Source organism: Lissotriton helveticus, chromosome 9, assembly GCF_964261635.1.
Source record: "Lissotriton helveticus chromosome 9, aLisHel1.1, whole genome shotgun sequence".
Classification (NCBI taxonomy): domain Eukaryota; kingdom Metazoa; phylum Chordata; class Amphibia; order Caudata; family Salamandridae; genus Lissotriton; species Lissotriton helveticus.
In genome coordinates this window covers 163,597,782-163,613,012 of record NC_136070.1, presented here as the reverse complement: position 1 = coordinate 163,613,012, position 15,231 = coordinate 163,597,782, and positions in this window count along the sequence as shown.

The following is a 15,231-nucleotide window of genomic DNA, read 5'->3' as shown; positions in this document are numbered from 1 at the left end:
GGTGGGCTATCGCCACCGTGGTTATAGGTGGCTTACGTTTAACTATAGCTGGGTATTATGGGCCTAACCGGGAGGATCCCTCTGCCTTAGAATCACTATTTTCCGAACTTTTGCACTTCTCAGAACCAGTCATAATAGCAGGGGATTTTAACATCGTACTTGACCCCTTGCTAGATAAGACCCCATCTAGCCGACAACAAACGTTGTCTAAGTCCAAAGCTTTCTTACTTAAATCTATGTGTCAATACGGTATCATAGATATCTGGTGACTAAGGGCGGGCCAGAAACCCGGTTTTTCTTTCCGGAATTTTAAATACCACCATCGATCCAGGATCGATTTTTTTTTTAATAAGTAGAGCCTTGCTCGATTCGGTAAAGAATGTCACTTACCTACCATCGCACCTGTCGGACCACTCCGCAGTTTCTTTAGATCTTGTTGGTTTGACTAAATCCTCGGCCAGGTCATGGTCTTTTGATCGGTCCCTTCTTACATCTTCTGATGATCTCGAATGTATTAGAGCAGAAGCACAAGAATTTTTGCGAATCAACATCGGCTCTGCGAGCTCTAGTACTGTATGGGACGCCTTTAAGAATTCCCTGCGAGGGGTCATTAAGAATAAAACTGTATTCCGTAGGAGACAGTACACTCAAGAAGTTGCATCCATAGAGGCCAACCTGTCACTGATGCAAACCGAACTAGAGGCCTGCAGTAATGTTTCTAATCCCATTGCATTGGCTAAGCAGGAGAAGCTGCTGGAACTTAAAGGGCAACTGGCCTCTGTGCTTAATCAGCGCATTCTCCAGAAATGGGAAGCGAGTAAACTAGCCCATTTCGAATTTGGAGAAGGGGCAGGCAAACTGCTAGCCTGGAAGTCCAGAACCGATCAGACTCGGAACAACATTGATTCCATAACAACTAGCGCCGGGACAGTATCTTCGGATTTAGAAATAAGATTGGCCTTTAAAGATTTTTTCCAGAATATCTATCAGGAGGACAAGAATATCTCCCTCGAAAGTATAAAGGAGTGGCTGAATTGTATTTCATTACCATCGCTATCCCCAGAACAAAGTGCATCCCTAGACAAGACGAACACGGAAGAAGAGGCGGTGATTGCGATACAAAATAGTAAGGGGGGTAAGGCGGCTGGGCCTGACAGCTTGCCAGCCGAGATATATAAGCACCTTGTGGGTGAAATTGCTCCTTTTCTTGCTGTATTATTCAATCAAATACTGCAGGAAGGAGTTGTACCTCCTATTTCCTGGAATAACGCATCCATCACACTTATTCTGAAACCAGGCAAGGTTAGCACTGACTGCGGTTCATACCGCCCCATTTCAATTCTCAACGCCGATTACAAAATCTTTGCGTCCCTCTTGGCTAAGAGGCTGGGCCAGGTTGCCCCTGCAGTCCTACATTCCAACCAGAAGGGCTTTGTTAAGGGTTGCCAGCTCTTTGAACTGACGTATGACCTTATAGGAGCAATCGACATGGCGACAAGTTCCTCTATGCCTTTGGCAATTCTCACGCTGGACGCCACCAAGGCCTTCGACAGGGTCAATTGGTTGTACCTGTCGGGGGCCTTGGAAAAATTTGGCGTGGGCCGGGCTTTCCGCAGAGCGGTGGAACTCCTTTACCATAATCCATCTGCATCGGTCTTGGTCAATGGCGGCCTGTCTGAACCATTTACTATCACAAGGGGTACACGGCAGGGGTGCCCTTTATCCCCTCTGCTTTTCGATCTTTATATAGAGCCGTTTGCTCAAAAAATTCGGGAGGACAATAACATCAAGCCTTTTAAATACAGAGACTGGGAAAAAAGGGTGTCCCTGTAAGCAGACGACATTATGATCATGACATCAGAGATCAGTACCTCGTTCCTGGCAGCCATAAACCTAGCACTGGAATTTGGGAAAATCTCGAGGTACGAGGTAAATGCCTCCAAAATTGAAATTATGGCATGGAATAGCGATGTAACAGGTTTTAATGAGCAACTAAGTAGTAATTTGAGATATCTTGGTTTAAGAATTGTTAAAGATATCAACTTGATTGCTTCTACCAACTTTGCTATAATTGCTAAAGATTGCCGGAAGTTAATTGGGTCTTGGGGACATCTCCCTCTGACAGTTCTGGGTCGTGCAAATCTAGTGAAAATGTCCATTTTACCTAAGTTGACTTTTATTTTCAATACCATACCATTTTATTTTGACACATCACTGATGGCGAAGATGCAGAGTGACATCTCGTCATTTATTTGGAAAAATAAAAGTGTAAGAATAGCTTGGAAGAAAATAAGGCGTCGTAGGGAGAAAGGTGGTTTGGCCGGTTCTGACCTTCAGATATATGCGTGGGCCTTTCAGATGACACACGCACGAATGTTGCTAAAAATCCCGTCAGACCAAGGCATAGGGATGATGTTTACGGCTTTACTACAGGGTGAAGGAGTTGGGCAGTCGGGTTTTCTTTTTAAGTTTGGTGACCCCAAATTTTTCAAAAAGGTTAAATTGAAGGTGCTGCAGGGCCTAGCAAGAACTTGGTTCAATCTTAGAGCTGCAACCAAACTAGGATACTACTCTAATAGATCTCCTATATGGGATCTCCCTACTGCTCCTGGTTGGATAAACGATGTACTGGCAATCCCACTAAAGACGCCGGAATTTCAACATGGGGTGACTTGTTTGTGGAAGGGACCATGCTTTCCTGGGAACATCTAGCGAGCAAGGTGGGCCCTAACTTCTCCAGATTGAAGTATCTGCAAATATCAAGCTGGGCCCAAGCACAGTCAGCTAGAGCCCCCGTTGTTACAACACGCCTCTGGGGGGAGGTAGCCAACTGGAATCTTCTTTGCTCGATAAACCATCAGAATCTAAGGAAGTTTCCCTATGGTACAATTTAATCTTGGAAGAGATCGATGGGGAATTCCATCTCCCAAACCTACTGTGGGGTTCCTTGATGCCTTCCCTGAACGATCTATGGCCAATGTCCTGAAATGTTTTGTGGGACCTAGTCAAACCAGCCTGGCTCCGCAGGAACCACCTTTTTACCCTTCATAGGGCTTACTACTCCCCTCAGAGGTTGTCTAAATTTTCAACGGGGGACCCGGTTGCATGTGCCCGATGTGGTCTAGTGGCGGCCTCTGATGTACACATGTTCTATGACTGCCCACATCTGATCAGAAGCAAAGCCCTGCTAAAAACCTCTTGTTTTACTCTATCTTGGTGGCCCGTAGAGAAATCTGCAAGCGATGGAAAGAGGCTTCTCCTCCTTCTCTACATGACTGGTGTACTTCAATGCTACAAATATTAAAATTAGATCTCGCCAGGGCTGGGAAACCAGATAAAAGAGCTTTTTGGCATCTACTTGATTGGTCACATTAGTCGTGCTGTGTTTTTTTTTTGTTTTTTTCCCCCAGGTCCGATGATTACGAAGCCATGTTATACTCTCCCTGCTAAACAACTTCGCCTTTCTCTTTTGGCGTACTGGTGGATATAAGCAATGGTGGTAATTGGCTTATGGTTAGTATCTGTCTAACAAGTAACAAGGTGTCAGGATCGGCAGGGTGCACGACATAGCTGTAGGGTCATGGAAGCTTCACGTACCGTTTGTACCCCTACCAGTCTTTGACTGAGTCAGCATGTCAGCACCACTATTTGCCTTTCTTCCCTGTTCAGAGATTTGGCAGATTACAACCATGGTGGAGATGAGGACAAAAAACAAAACAAAAAAAAAAAACTATGGTCAATTTTAAAAGTGATGGGGGTCGATCCACAGATTATTTATTTTCTTAAACGTTTTTATAGTGATGCCAATGCTCGAGTGCGCTGTGGTCTGCAGGGTGAACTCTCGGCTCCCTTCCCGATTAAAAGCTGAGTCAGGCAAGATTGTTGCTCTGTTTCTTTTTAATCTGTATATAAACAGGCTGGGTGAGGCCCTTTTAAATGATAATCATGACTTCCCCCAAGTGGCGGGGCACCCTATTCCAGCCCTTTTATATGCAGATGATGCAGTACTGATGTCCCGTACTAATATAGGACTGCAGAGGGCTCTGGATAGTTCTTCAAGATTCATGAATGAGCTTGGCCTAAGAATTAATTCCGCTAAGACTTTTATCATGCGTTGCCGTACTGGCATAAAAAAACCTAAAGATATTTTTCTATCAGGACAAAAGATCGGGGTCACCAAGAAATTTTCATATTTGGGCATTCTCTTTGCCCACAATGACTCCTGGTCTCAGGCGGTGTCGGCAAAAAAATTGGCATTATTGCGCACTATATCTGCCATCAGAACCGTTGCAATTAAACTTGGTAAACGACCACCCGAGGAGCTTATCAAAATATATAAAGTTAAATGTGTCTCTGCTGAAATTTACGGGACTGGGGTTTGGGGACCATTGGACTTGCTTCCCATCCAAAGAGTAGAAAATTATTTTATCAAATATATCTTATCTGTTCCGAATGACACTTCCGCGAGCCTTTGTCACGTGGAGTTGGGCCTCTCTTTAGTTTCAGGTTTAATACAACTTGAGCCTGTGCTGTTATGGCACATACTCTGGACAAAGGAAGAGACCAAACTAAATAGATACTTCATTCAGGACGTTTTGAAACTGGATGGGGCATTGAAAATCCCGTGGATAAGCTATGTTCAAAGGTTCTTTCAAGATCTTGACCACCCAGAGTACTTTACGAATCCCAGTAACATCAGGGTAATAACTAGGAAGGAACTAAAAGCAAAGGGCTTGTCTCTGCTAGACACCGCCAGACTATGAACTGAAATCGCAAAACCTACAGTCCTGCACAACCAGTTGATTTTAATTACTTTTAACATACAACCCTACCTCACTTTGGCCCTGAGTGATTTTGACAGGTTTCTTTTAACTCGCTTTCGCTTGGGAATTTTTTATAGATTAGTTACTCTGCCTAAAGCGAACGACTGGTCCCAAGTCCTACAGCTGTACCCTTGTGATAAAATGTCTAAGCAGACCTCGATTCATGTTATTCTTTTTTGTAAATTATATTCAAATGCCAGAAGAATGAGCATAGTACCTGTACTAAAACGGTTTGGGCTTCGCCAATGTAGACCTGCCCTTCTGGCATTACAACAACTAGACAATGTACATATTATTTTTAGGATGGTATATTATTTGAAAAAGGTCTTGCGTCTAAGGAAACAGTTGCTTCTTCCTTAAACATTTTAGTTTTAAAATTCCGGAAAGCTTGTGGAGTTTAATAATGTTTTATCTCTCAATGAACTTAATTAATTTGTCTAAATGAATTCCATAAGAATGTTAATATTTGTGAAATGATGCTATTGTGCTTTTATGATTGTTTGTTTTCAATCGAATAAAGCTTTCTGACTTGACTACTCCTAAGGTTTTGCCGAGCACTTGATGACCCTGGTATGCCACTGTCCTGTCCCATAGCTTCTGGGGGACCGTCTATCTGTTGACCTCTAAGCAATAGAGCATCAGTGCTCAAGCACATTTCATCACACGCCCTATACATCTGTGTTCGGGCCAATTATTTGTCCGCAGTCAGTGTCGTAGAGCCTTCAAGAAAGTTCTTTTATTGTCGATTATTGAGCGCTTTCTTCAGCGATTGCCTAAGTGTATTCTGATCCTGATCCTCTCCTCTTTGACCTGCACCCTTTTTGAAAAACATGTCCGTGTTGCTGCCCGGGCCATGGCCACTTCCATGTCGTCTGAACGGCGGTTGACTCAGCTCTCTAAAGCTTGATGATCATCACCTCTGAATGATCTGGTCATGGAATTTTTTTTGCCCGGTCAATTGAGGTGCATGTGTTGGCAAGCTTGCGAAGGTGCTCAGAGAAGACCTCCACAGATTTTCCCTTATCCTCCCGAGCCTGCCTCTGTTTAAACCTCTCTTACTCCGGGTTCAGCTGGGAGTTGAATAGCGGTTGAGGGCAGTGACACCCATATAAAAATCTTTAGGGCCACTGACGTTGGGAACGTATTTTAATTAGTCATATAGTTCATCTCTTCCCATGTGAAGTGCTTGACAGCCCCATCCTGTTTTCCGGGCGGCGCATAAGTAATTGTTCAGATACCCTATCCACTTGCGCCACTGAGGTGTCGTTTTCACCAGGTCTGCTAGCTGGCTAAAGGCGAGAGTACTGCTGCAGGTACATGTGCACCTGACCGGGCATTGGGTGGCGCATCCTGCAGGTGCATCAAGCCAGCACCACCCCTTGGCAACTTGGACATAGTGATCTCCAACTCTTGATATGTGGCTCTTCACCCCATGAGATAGTGAGATTTATAGGCACTGCCTTCAGTTCTGAAGGGTGTGCACTTCTGTCATTTCCCCCAACTTAAGCGCCCTTGCCTTCAGCCCTGCAGGTGTTCTGCTTCATTCAGTATCCCCCAGCTGGTACCAGGTTGGCATTCTTGAAAACAAAACAGGGAGAGCTGTGCTGCTCTTCCACTCAGTCCTCTCTCCCAGCTGGCTTACAGTCAGGACAGACCACACCCACCGTAGCACATTGCCAGAGACACAGCTGTGTCTTCTGTTTCAACCCCAGGAAGGCCCAGCTCACCGTCCGCACCACACAAGGGTGCCTCAGCTGTCACACTGTGCCACCTCTCCAACACAGCAGTCTCCTGCAGTCCTGGAGGACTTATGCAACCTGGGCGCTCAAGTATCACGGTGTTGCAGCAGGCACTGCTGCAGTCAATCAGCACACGGGGCAGAAATACACACATGGTTTCTTCCAGCACCATGATTGAGCACGGGCACGCATCGCTGTCACTCTACCCAGCACACAGAGCCAGTGGGTCTCTTGATGGGGGTAACCTGCAAGTCCACTGCATCTTTTTTTTTTATATGTTTATTATTGCAGGAAGAACATCTTCATCAAATTTGAATACAACAAGGAAAGATAAAAAAAAAGAAAAAGAAAATACAATTTCTCCTTTAGCAGCTAAAGCAGGGAATAGACATATATAGTTTCAAAATTGCTTTTTAACGAACCATAGTTAGGACAACAGATTTAATGCTGGTCTCTGAGCATAATTACAATTAAGAAAAAAAAGTTCCCCAAATTTTTTCTTTCGTTTTCAAGGCGTTGGGTCCTCTAAGTCTTGCTAAGGAAAGTTCCATAACATTAATTTCGTTTATCAAGCTCCACCATTCCATTACGCTTGGAGGATCTTTTAAGATCCAAGATCTAGCTATAACTAGCCTAGCACATGCACAAACAATTGTTAATAGATCCTTATACTGACTAAGATTGTCTTGAATATCAAGAAAGATCAGCTGTGGTGATATCGGCGGAGTATTAATTTTTTTCCTCAGCAGAGCATCAGTTATCCCTTTCCAAAATATAGATAGCTTCGGACATAAAACCAACATATGCTCGATACCTGCTGCTTCCATATCACATTTCGGACATTTAGTACGATCGTTAGTCTGGTTGCCACTTATCTAACTAGCTATTCTTTGTGGAGTATAGTATAGCTGAGTAACTGTTCGATATAGCTGGAGCCTTAAATTTGAGGATTGAACTACCCGGTTTATTTGGCATAGTGAGGCTGAGATCTGTTTAGGGTTATTGTTAACTCCCAGTCTAGATGACCATTTAGCCGCTAGATTCCCACTATCGTACCGTTTGTTTGCAATCAGGTAACCATAGCTTAGGCTTATAAGTGATTTAACTTTGTCTGAGTAAAGACATGCTAAAGAGTCCGAATGTGATACTTCTACAATCCTCATCTTACGAAGTAGAAAATCCCTGATTTGAATATATTTAAAATACATATCCTCATTTAATTCAAAGGTAAGCCTAAGTATGCCAAAATCTAGAAAACCGTTCGGGCCATAAAGGTCTCCCAGCGTAATAATTCCATGCCTAGCCCATAGCTTCCCTAAACCATCTGAAAAAATACCAGGTAGCCCAGGATTGCCCCATAGTCTAAGCTCAGCATTATAATAAGAAATTTTTTCTAGAGTCATAATTTGGTCCCAGATTTTCTTGGTATGTTTAGAAGTCTTAAATTTAACTCTTTTAAAGTAATTAGGATCATGTACACGAAATAAGAATTGGTTGCAGTCAGGTCCCAGCATATAATGGTGGTAAAATAGCGAACTATCATTTTTCAACAAGCTTCGTATACGTAAAGAAAAAGTAGCGAAATAATATAATCTAAAATCAGGGAACATCAAGCCTTCCTTTTCGATGGTAGCTTCAATAATTTGATAGATCTACGCGCTTTTTTATAGCCCCACACAAAATTGCTACAAACGCCTTCTAGTTTCTTAAAAAAAAGTTTGTTGATTTGCAAGGGGATTGATCTGAATAGATACAAAAGTTTGTGCAAAATCTTCATTTTAATTAAAGTAATACGCCCCACTAGACTGAGCGGAATCGTATGCCATTTTTTTAGAAGTAACGTGATTACCTTTAGCATGGAGTCATAGTTCATAGTTATCACCTTGTCTATATTAGCTGTCAACTTGATTCCAAGATAAGTCGCGCTTTGACATAGACCCAGAACTGGTTCCAGTGGTTTGTGGTTAGCAATAACTTGTGTCTTGCTTACGTTAAGTTTATAGCCGGACACATCTCCAAAATGTCCAGCCTCCTGTATTATTGCCGGAATTGCTGTAACCAAATCAGTAGTGTATATCGCTATATCATCTGCACAAGCAGTTATCTTCAGATTTTTACCCCCGTGTTGTGCCGGTATAATACTGTCCTGAGCTGTTAATGCATTTAAGAAAGGCTCCAAAGATATCGCAAAAAGTAGAGGGGACAAAGGGCAACCTTGCCTTGTTCCCCTCTCTATCAAAAATGAAGGTGACTCCGTTCCCCCATAGCTGATCTTCGCCCGAGGTGCATCGTAGAGCGAACGTACCCAATCAAACTAGGGGCCCTCGATACCAATTTTCTTCAAAACCTCCCACAAATACTCCCACCCCACTCGGTCAAATGCCTTTTCCGCGTCTAACATTACCATCCCGAGTGGGGTGAGAGTAGTTGAGGCGACATCGAAGGCTGTAATTGCCATATTTACATGGGCTGTGGTATCTCTCCCAGTCACAAAACCATATTGCTGGGAGTTAACCAAAACTGGCATTATGGGGGCTAAACGTTTGGCCAGAATTTTGGCAAATATTTTTACGTCGCAGTTAATCAAAGAGATCAGCCGATAAGAGCCGCATTCTTCCAGGGGCTTATTTTTCTTTTAAAAAAAAGCTATTTTTGCAATTTTCCAAGACATAGGAGCCATTCTAGTCTCAGTTATAGAGTCCATCACTGTTTCCAGAAGAGGGAGTAATTCCTGAGCACATACTTTATATAGCTCTATAGGCAAACTATCCTCACCTGCCGCTTTACCAGAGGGTAGTGCGAGGGTTGCCTCATTTATTTCAGACATTGTTATTTTGGAATTAAGCTGCTGCACAGCTTGAGTATCTATAGGTGTGGGCATATGCTCATCGAGATACTGAAGTATTTTAGCAGTAGTGGGGGCATTGTCGGGTGTGTATAATTTACAATAATATTTAGTAAATTGGTCGAGGATCTGATCTGTTTGTTCATAGTTGCATAGATCTAAACCTTTAATTTGTTTAATCCTAGTTCTGGCTTTCTTATCAGCGACTTTGTATGCAAGAACCTTTCCAATTCTGTCCCCTCCCTCATATTGAGCCAATTTATATTTATGGAATTTAGCACTGTACCCTTCTCTTAATGACTTTTTGATGGAAGATTTTAATTTTAAAAGCTCCATCCTTAATAGTTCAATATTAGATGTTTTTTGAATAACGGCTTCTACTAGCTGTTGCTCTACCCGCAAAATATTAGAAATAGTTACCTTAGTTTCTCTACGACTTTCAGCGTTTTTCCTAAAAATATACTGTTGGGCAAAGCCCCTAATGGTGCACTTACAAGCATCCCAAACTGTATTTATTTGAGCAGTATTGATGTTTAATTCTATATATTCTTTAATATGTTTCTTTAAAAGTAAGACAAATTGTGAGTCGCTAAACAAATACCTTGGAAATGTAAAAAGTCGTGCAGCCAGACTTTGCTCAGTAATTTTTAGTTCCATTAATATCGGGTTGTGATCCGAGGTCACCCTCGGACATAGTTCTATAGTGCAATTTTCTATTATATGATCAGAAGCCCACACAATATAAATTCTAGAACAAGATTGGTGAGGCGTGGAATAGTAAGTAAAACCAGCTAATTTTGGGTGTTTTGAGCGCCATATGTCTACCCAACTCCGTAATAGCAGCCCTAACCTTACGCATCCTCTTAGCACTGCCTAAACCAGTAGCATGTGTTTCAGACATAAATGCTAAGTGAGGCTTATACATATCCATTTCCTCTTGTACTAATTTTCTTTTCTGTTTGTTATTGAGACCAGCAACATTCCGAACTAAAAATCTAATTTTGGACATTTCCTATAATCATGCAATTGTCTATCCTCTGCACAAAAAGTTTTATTAATACAACCAAATCTAATTTGAAACCATCTAAGCAATCCAGCCTTCCTGCAATAAAAAGTTTTTCCCCCTTTTTATTTACCCCACTCCAAACCAGAGCTCCACCCAACCCTCCTCCCTTCCCCTCCCCTCCCTTCACTCTCCCACCCAGCCTACCCCAAACCCCACTGATGCCCTCCCCCTGAACCTACCCGGAAGCCTCCCTCTATCTTCTGCTGCTGCTTGAGGGGCAACCAGCCAGAGAGGATTCCCCAGGAACCCGAGCCCTCTATATTACTCTCATACAGAAAGACCATTGGCCCAAAAATAAAAAATGAAAATAAGAAAGAGAAGAGAATTACACTAATCAGTTATAAACAGCAGTAGCAACCATAGCAAATTAATCCGATGTCTTTTTTATCTCCGTTTCATTCTTTCCCATTATTTTCTTAGTTAAGTTTTTAGATCCATTTTTGAAAGAAAATGTTCCACCTCTTTAATGTCATGGAAGGAGTAACTATGTCCGGACTTGTTAACTTTGAGGCGAGCAGGTTCTTGTAAATAGGCCATTGCTCCGTGAGACTTAAAAGCGTCGATCAATTTACGTAGTCCCCATCTTTTGTCCATAGTAACCTTGCTGAGATCAGATTTTACAAAGAAGGTTACATTATCGATTGTAACTGGAGTACTTGGTCTGGCTTTCATTGAGACTGCTTGTCGCAGCAAGTAGTTACCTAAGTAAATTAGGAAGGGCCGTGGATATTTACTCTCCTGGGTTCTGGGAGTGATGGGAAGTCTGTGTACCCGCTGGAGCTGTGAATCCCAATCCCAGTCAGACAAATCCGGGAATGCCCTCTGTAGAATTTTTACCATGTAGACCCTTGTATCTGCTCCCTCAGAACCTTCAGGTATCCCAAAGAGTCTCAAGTTCTGCCGCCTCTGTCGGTTCTCCAAATCCTCAACTTTGTTCTGCAGAGCCCCTATTTCTTCATTATGACGATCTGATGAAGCCGTAGTAGTAGCGAGGGTTTCCTCCACTTCAACAACTCTTTGTTGTAATTCCTCGATTTCTTTTGTTGCGCCACTCAGTTTATTAGTAACTTCCTGGAGGGAGCTGTGCATTTTAGTATTATCTTCTCTTAGTTGTCGAAAGTTTTCTTGTACCTCTTGGCGATGATCCATTAATGTTTTTAGGATTAAATCCAAAGATGAAGCATTAGCATTAACAGAAGCCGGTGGAGGGGAGATAGAGATAGTAGGTGTTACTATTGGACCGCAATGGGGGGTGGTGAATGCGAAAGATTTATCTTTCTGACAGTCCCCGGCAGTGGCAGTGGGAGTGTTGTCATCCATGGTGTTACCAGTAGGTAGTGTATTCACAGAAGCAGAGGGGTCAGTTAGGAGAGGCAACAACAGCAATTCCGAGTCTGTATTTGCATCCGCATTAGATAAGGTGACACTCTTGAGCGGAGTAGCTTGTGAGTTTATTAAGTTGACTCTAGGGCTCACCCCTACCGTAGAGTTACCTCCCGATAAGCTTGGCGGCAGATTTTTGGCCTCCCTTTTTTGAGCTTGAAACCACTTACTCAGTGGACTCTGGTCTGTAACAGCTTCCCTCCACTGATAGTTGGTATTAATGTATTTAATAAATTTGCAGGGTTCATATTTCTCCCCCCTTTCTTAACTTTATTTTTTGCCTTCCCCCTTTTTTTTAGAGCAGAGGATCTAATAGCCTTTAATTGCGCAGAGGTATATTCTATGTCCTCACCTATATCTTCTCCCCTCTCAATATCTCCAGTTTCCACCAGCTCCTCATATTCCGCATCGTCAGAGTTAGCCTCTAGGAGTGTCTCGCTATCAGTAACATCATTTACATCAGCGCCATTACAGTGATCAGAATTTCTCTCATCAGCTAGAGTCAGATCTAAAACCGGTAAGGGTTGAGGGGACTTAAGGGGAGGCTTAGTAACAGCATCTGTAGTAGGAGTATCGACTGCGATGATCTCATTATGCTCAACCTTATTTACGCTATCCACCTTATGTGCAACACTCGTGCCCACCATATCTAGCACCCCCTTACAGTCTTTAACTGAGTTATCAGTAGATTTTTCAGAGTTGTTGTCATACATTCCTTTTACTTCATTTTTGTCTTTTCCTTTGTCCTTATTTTTAGTAACTATAGCAGTGGTGTTGACTTTAATGGGAGTTTTTAGAGAAAGTTGAATAACTTGCTGCTTACCGGTTTGTTTATCCATGTGGCGAGGCATCCTTGCTACCACTGCTGGTGAAATCGGTTTAAATATTGGAGAACCCCCCTCATCCACTCCATCTTCCATGGGAGTGCCCCTGGTTGCTTTGTTCTTGACGTTTTTAGGGGCCATTAGCACAATATATCTGTGTCTCCAAAAGCGTAGTTGCTAGAGCTAAGACCAAAAGCCCGGTGCGTCTTCTCCTCTTTTTCAGCGCCCAAACAAAGCCTCGAAGCCGACTCCTTGCTACGGCTTGGTCCCTTTAATGTTTCAGGCAGTTTCAGGCAGTTGAGACAGAACAGAACATAACACTTCGAAAACTCAAAATAAATCAGAGAATGCCCAGTGAATTGCTGGTGAAGCCAGTTGAGGCAATCACTCTATCGCCATCTAAGCGAGGACTCTTCAAAACAGGTGTTCCACGGCTTCGTCTCTCCCACCGCAGCCGCTTCTGGCGCTTCCGCTTCTGCCCGCCGGCGTTCAGAGCACACGCCCGCTCCTCCTCCTCCTTCAAGCTCCCTGCGGGTGCTGCTGCCGTTGAGCCTTCCAAGCGTGCCGAGCCACCAGCCCGAGTCTCCCGGACCCCAGACACCAAGCCCGGCACACCCACGACCCGCAGGTACGTTCTGTACTGTACAGTACTGATATAGTGGTGACTTGTAGCTTTTTTATCGCCTGAAACCTTGTACCAGGTGGCGCCGTATAAACTTTGTAGCGTTTAGTAGACAGCTTCTCTTCTCTTCGTTCGTCCGAGAATCTTTTTTTTTTCTCAAGAACCTAAACCTCGAATATCAGGCCGTGACCACAAATATTTTTCGAGAGCATAATCAGCATATATTCAGTCATTGAAAAAGCTCGAGGGTCAAGGGTTCACTGTGGGAGCATCCTCTCCGTGGCGTCTTCACTCCGCCATCTTGCTTCCAACTCTTTAAGCAAGTAAACAGCAAGTCCACTGCATCACTGCTCCTAGTTCACCTCGACAGCCTAGGGTGCCATCCCTGCGGCATCAATACACAGTATTGAAACTCTGATGGGCACCACACCATAAAGCACAGATGAGAGGTGGAGACTTTCACATGTGGTGGGAGCTCCAGCCTCATCACCAGTGTAAAGGGCCATGGGCAAACCCTCAATAGGCCCGAGTAGGCCTCACTTAGCACGCTCACTGACAGGACATGCAGACACTTGACTTTCTGTGCTGCCGAAGAACCACAAGTGAATCTCAGCTGTTTATTTATACCAGGGGGCCGAGACTATTCTTCAGGGTGAGTGAGTGATAAAATGTATAGTTGAGGCCGGGTGGCACTCTGCACATGTGTAGTCACCTGATTAAGGTTTAAGAGGTCATTTATCAGAATATGACTCAGTACATCGCATAATAATACAACGCGTACCAATACAATGCGGGTATTACTACGCAATGTCAATGACAACTGCATACCATTGCATCGCAAACTTTTAACACGACTATACCTTCACCACACATGCCATTACAACGCAAAGGCATGCGTGGTAAAGCTATACTCATGGTAAAAGTTTGAAAGGTAAGTGACTCTACCCTGCCCTACCCTAAACCCTAATTTAGAATCCCTGCACAACCCTCCCCCGACCCTCAGTCCTCTCCCTACATTTACACTATCCTGCACAACCCCCAACACTACCCTAAAACACTACCCTACACTACACAAACACCACAAAACTACCCTAAACCCTAAAACACTACCCCCCAGCACAACCATGCCCCTACCCCCAGTCTGGTCCCTACACTCAAACACTACCCTGCACGGTGCCCCAACACTACACTAAACCCTAAAACACTACCCCAGCATGACCCTCGTCCTACCCCAGTCCGATCCCTCCATTCAAAACTACCCTGTACTACCCCGACACTACACTAAACTCTAAAACACTACCCTACACTACACAAATACCACAACACTACCCTAAACCTAAAAACACTACCCACAGCATGACCCTCCCCTGCTCCCCTGTCTGGTCCCTACACTCAAACACTACCCTGAATGACCCCTGACACTAAACAAAAGCCTAAAACACTACCCTACACTACACAAACAGCACAACACAACCCTAAACCCTAAACCCTAAAACACTACTCCCAGCACGACCCTCCCGCACCCCCAGTCCGCTCCCTACACTAAAACATTACACCCAGCACGACCCTCCCCTACCTACACTACACAAACACCACCCTAAAACACTACCCCCAGTACGACCCTCCCCTGCCCCCAGTCCGCTCCCTTCACTGAAACACTACACCCAGCACAACCCTCTCCCTACCCCCAATCCCCCTTACCTCTCTCCTAGTGGTTCCTCTCTCCTGGTTCCAGCATCGTCTGAAGGGCAGTGCACGTCACAACGTTGTTGTGACGAAACAGAAGAGCCTCAGTTTCCTCACAACGATGTTGAAACTTGATAGCCATTACGTCGCATGCGTTGTAAAAGCGTATGCGGTGTAATAGTATGCGTAGTAATGGTACGCATTGTTACATTGCATGCGTTGTAACGCATGTGATATAATGAC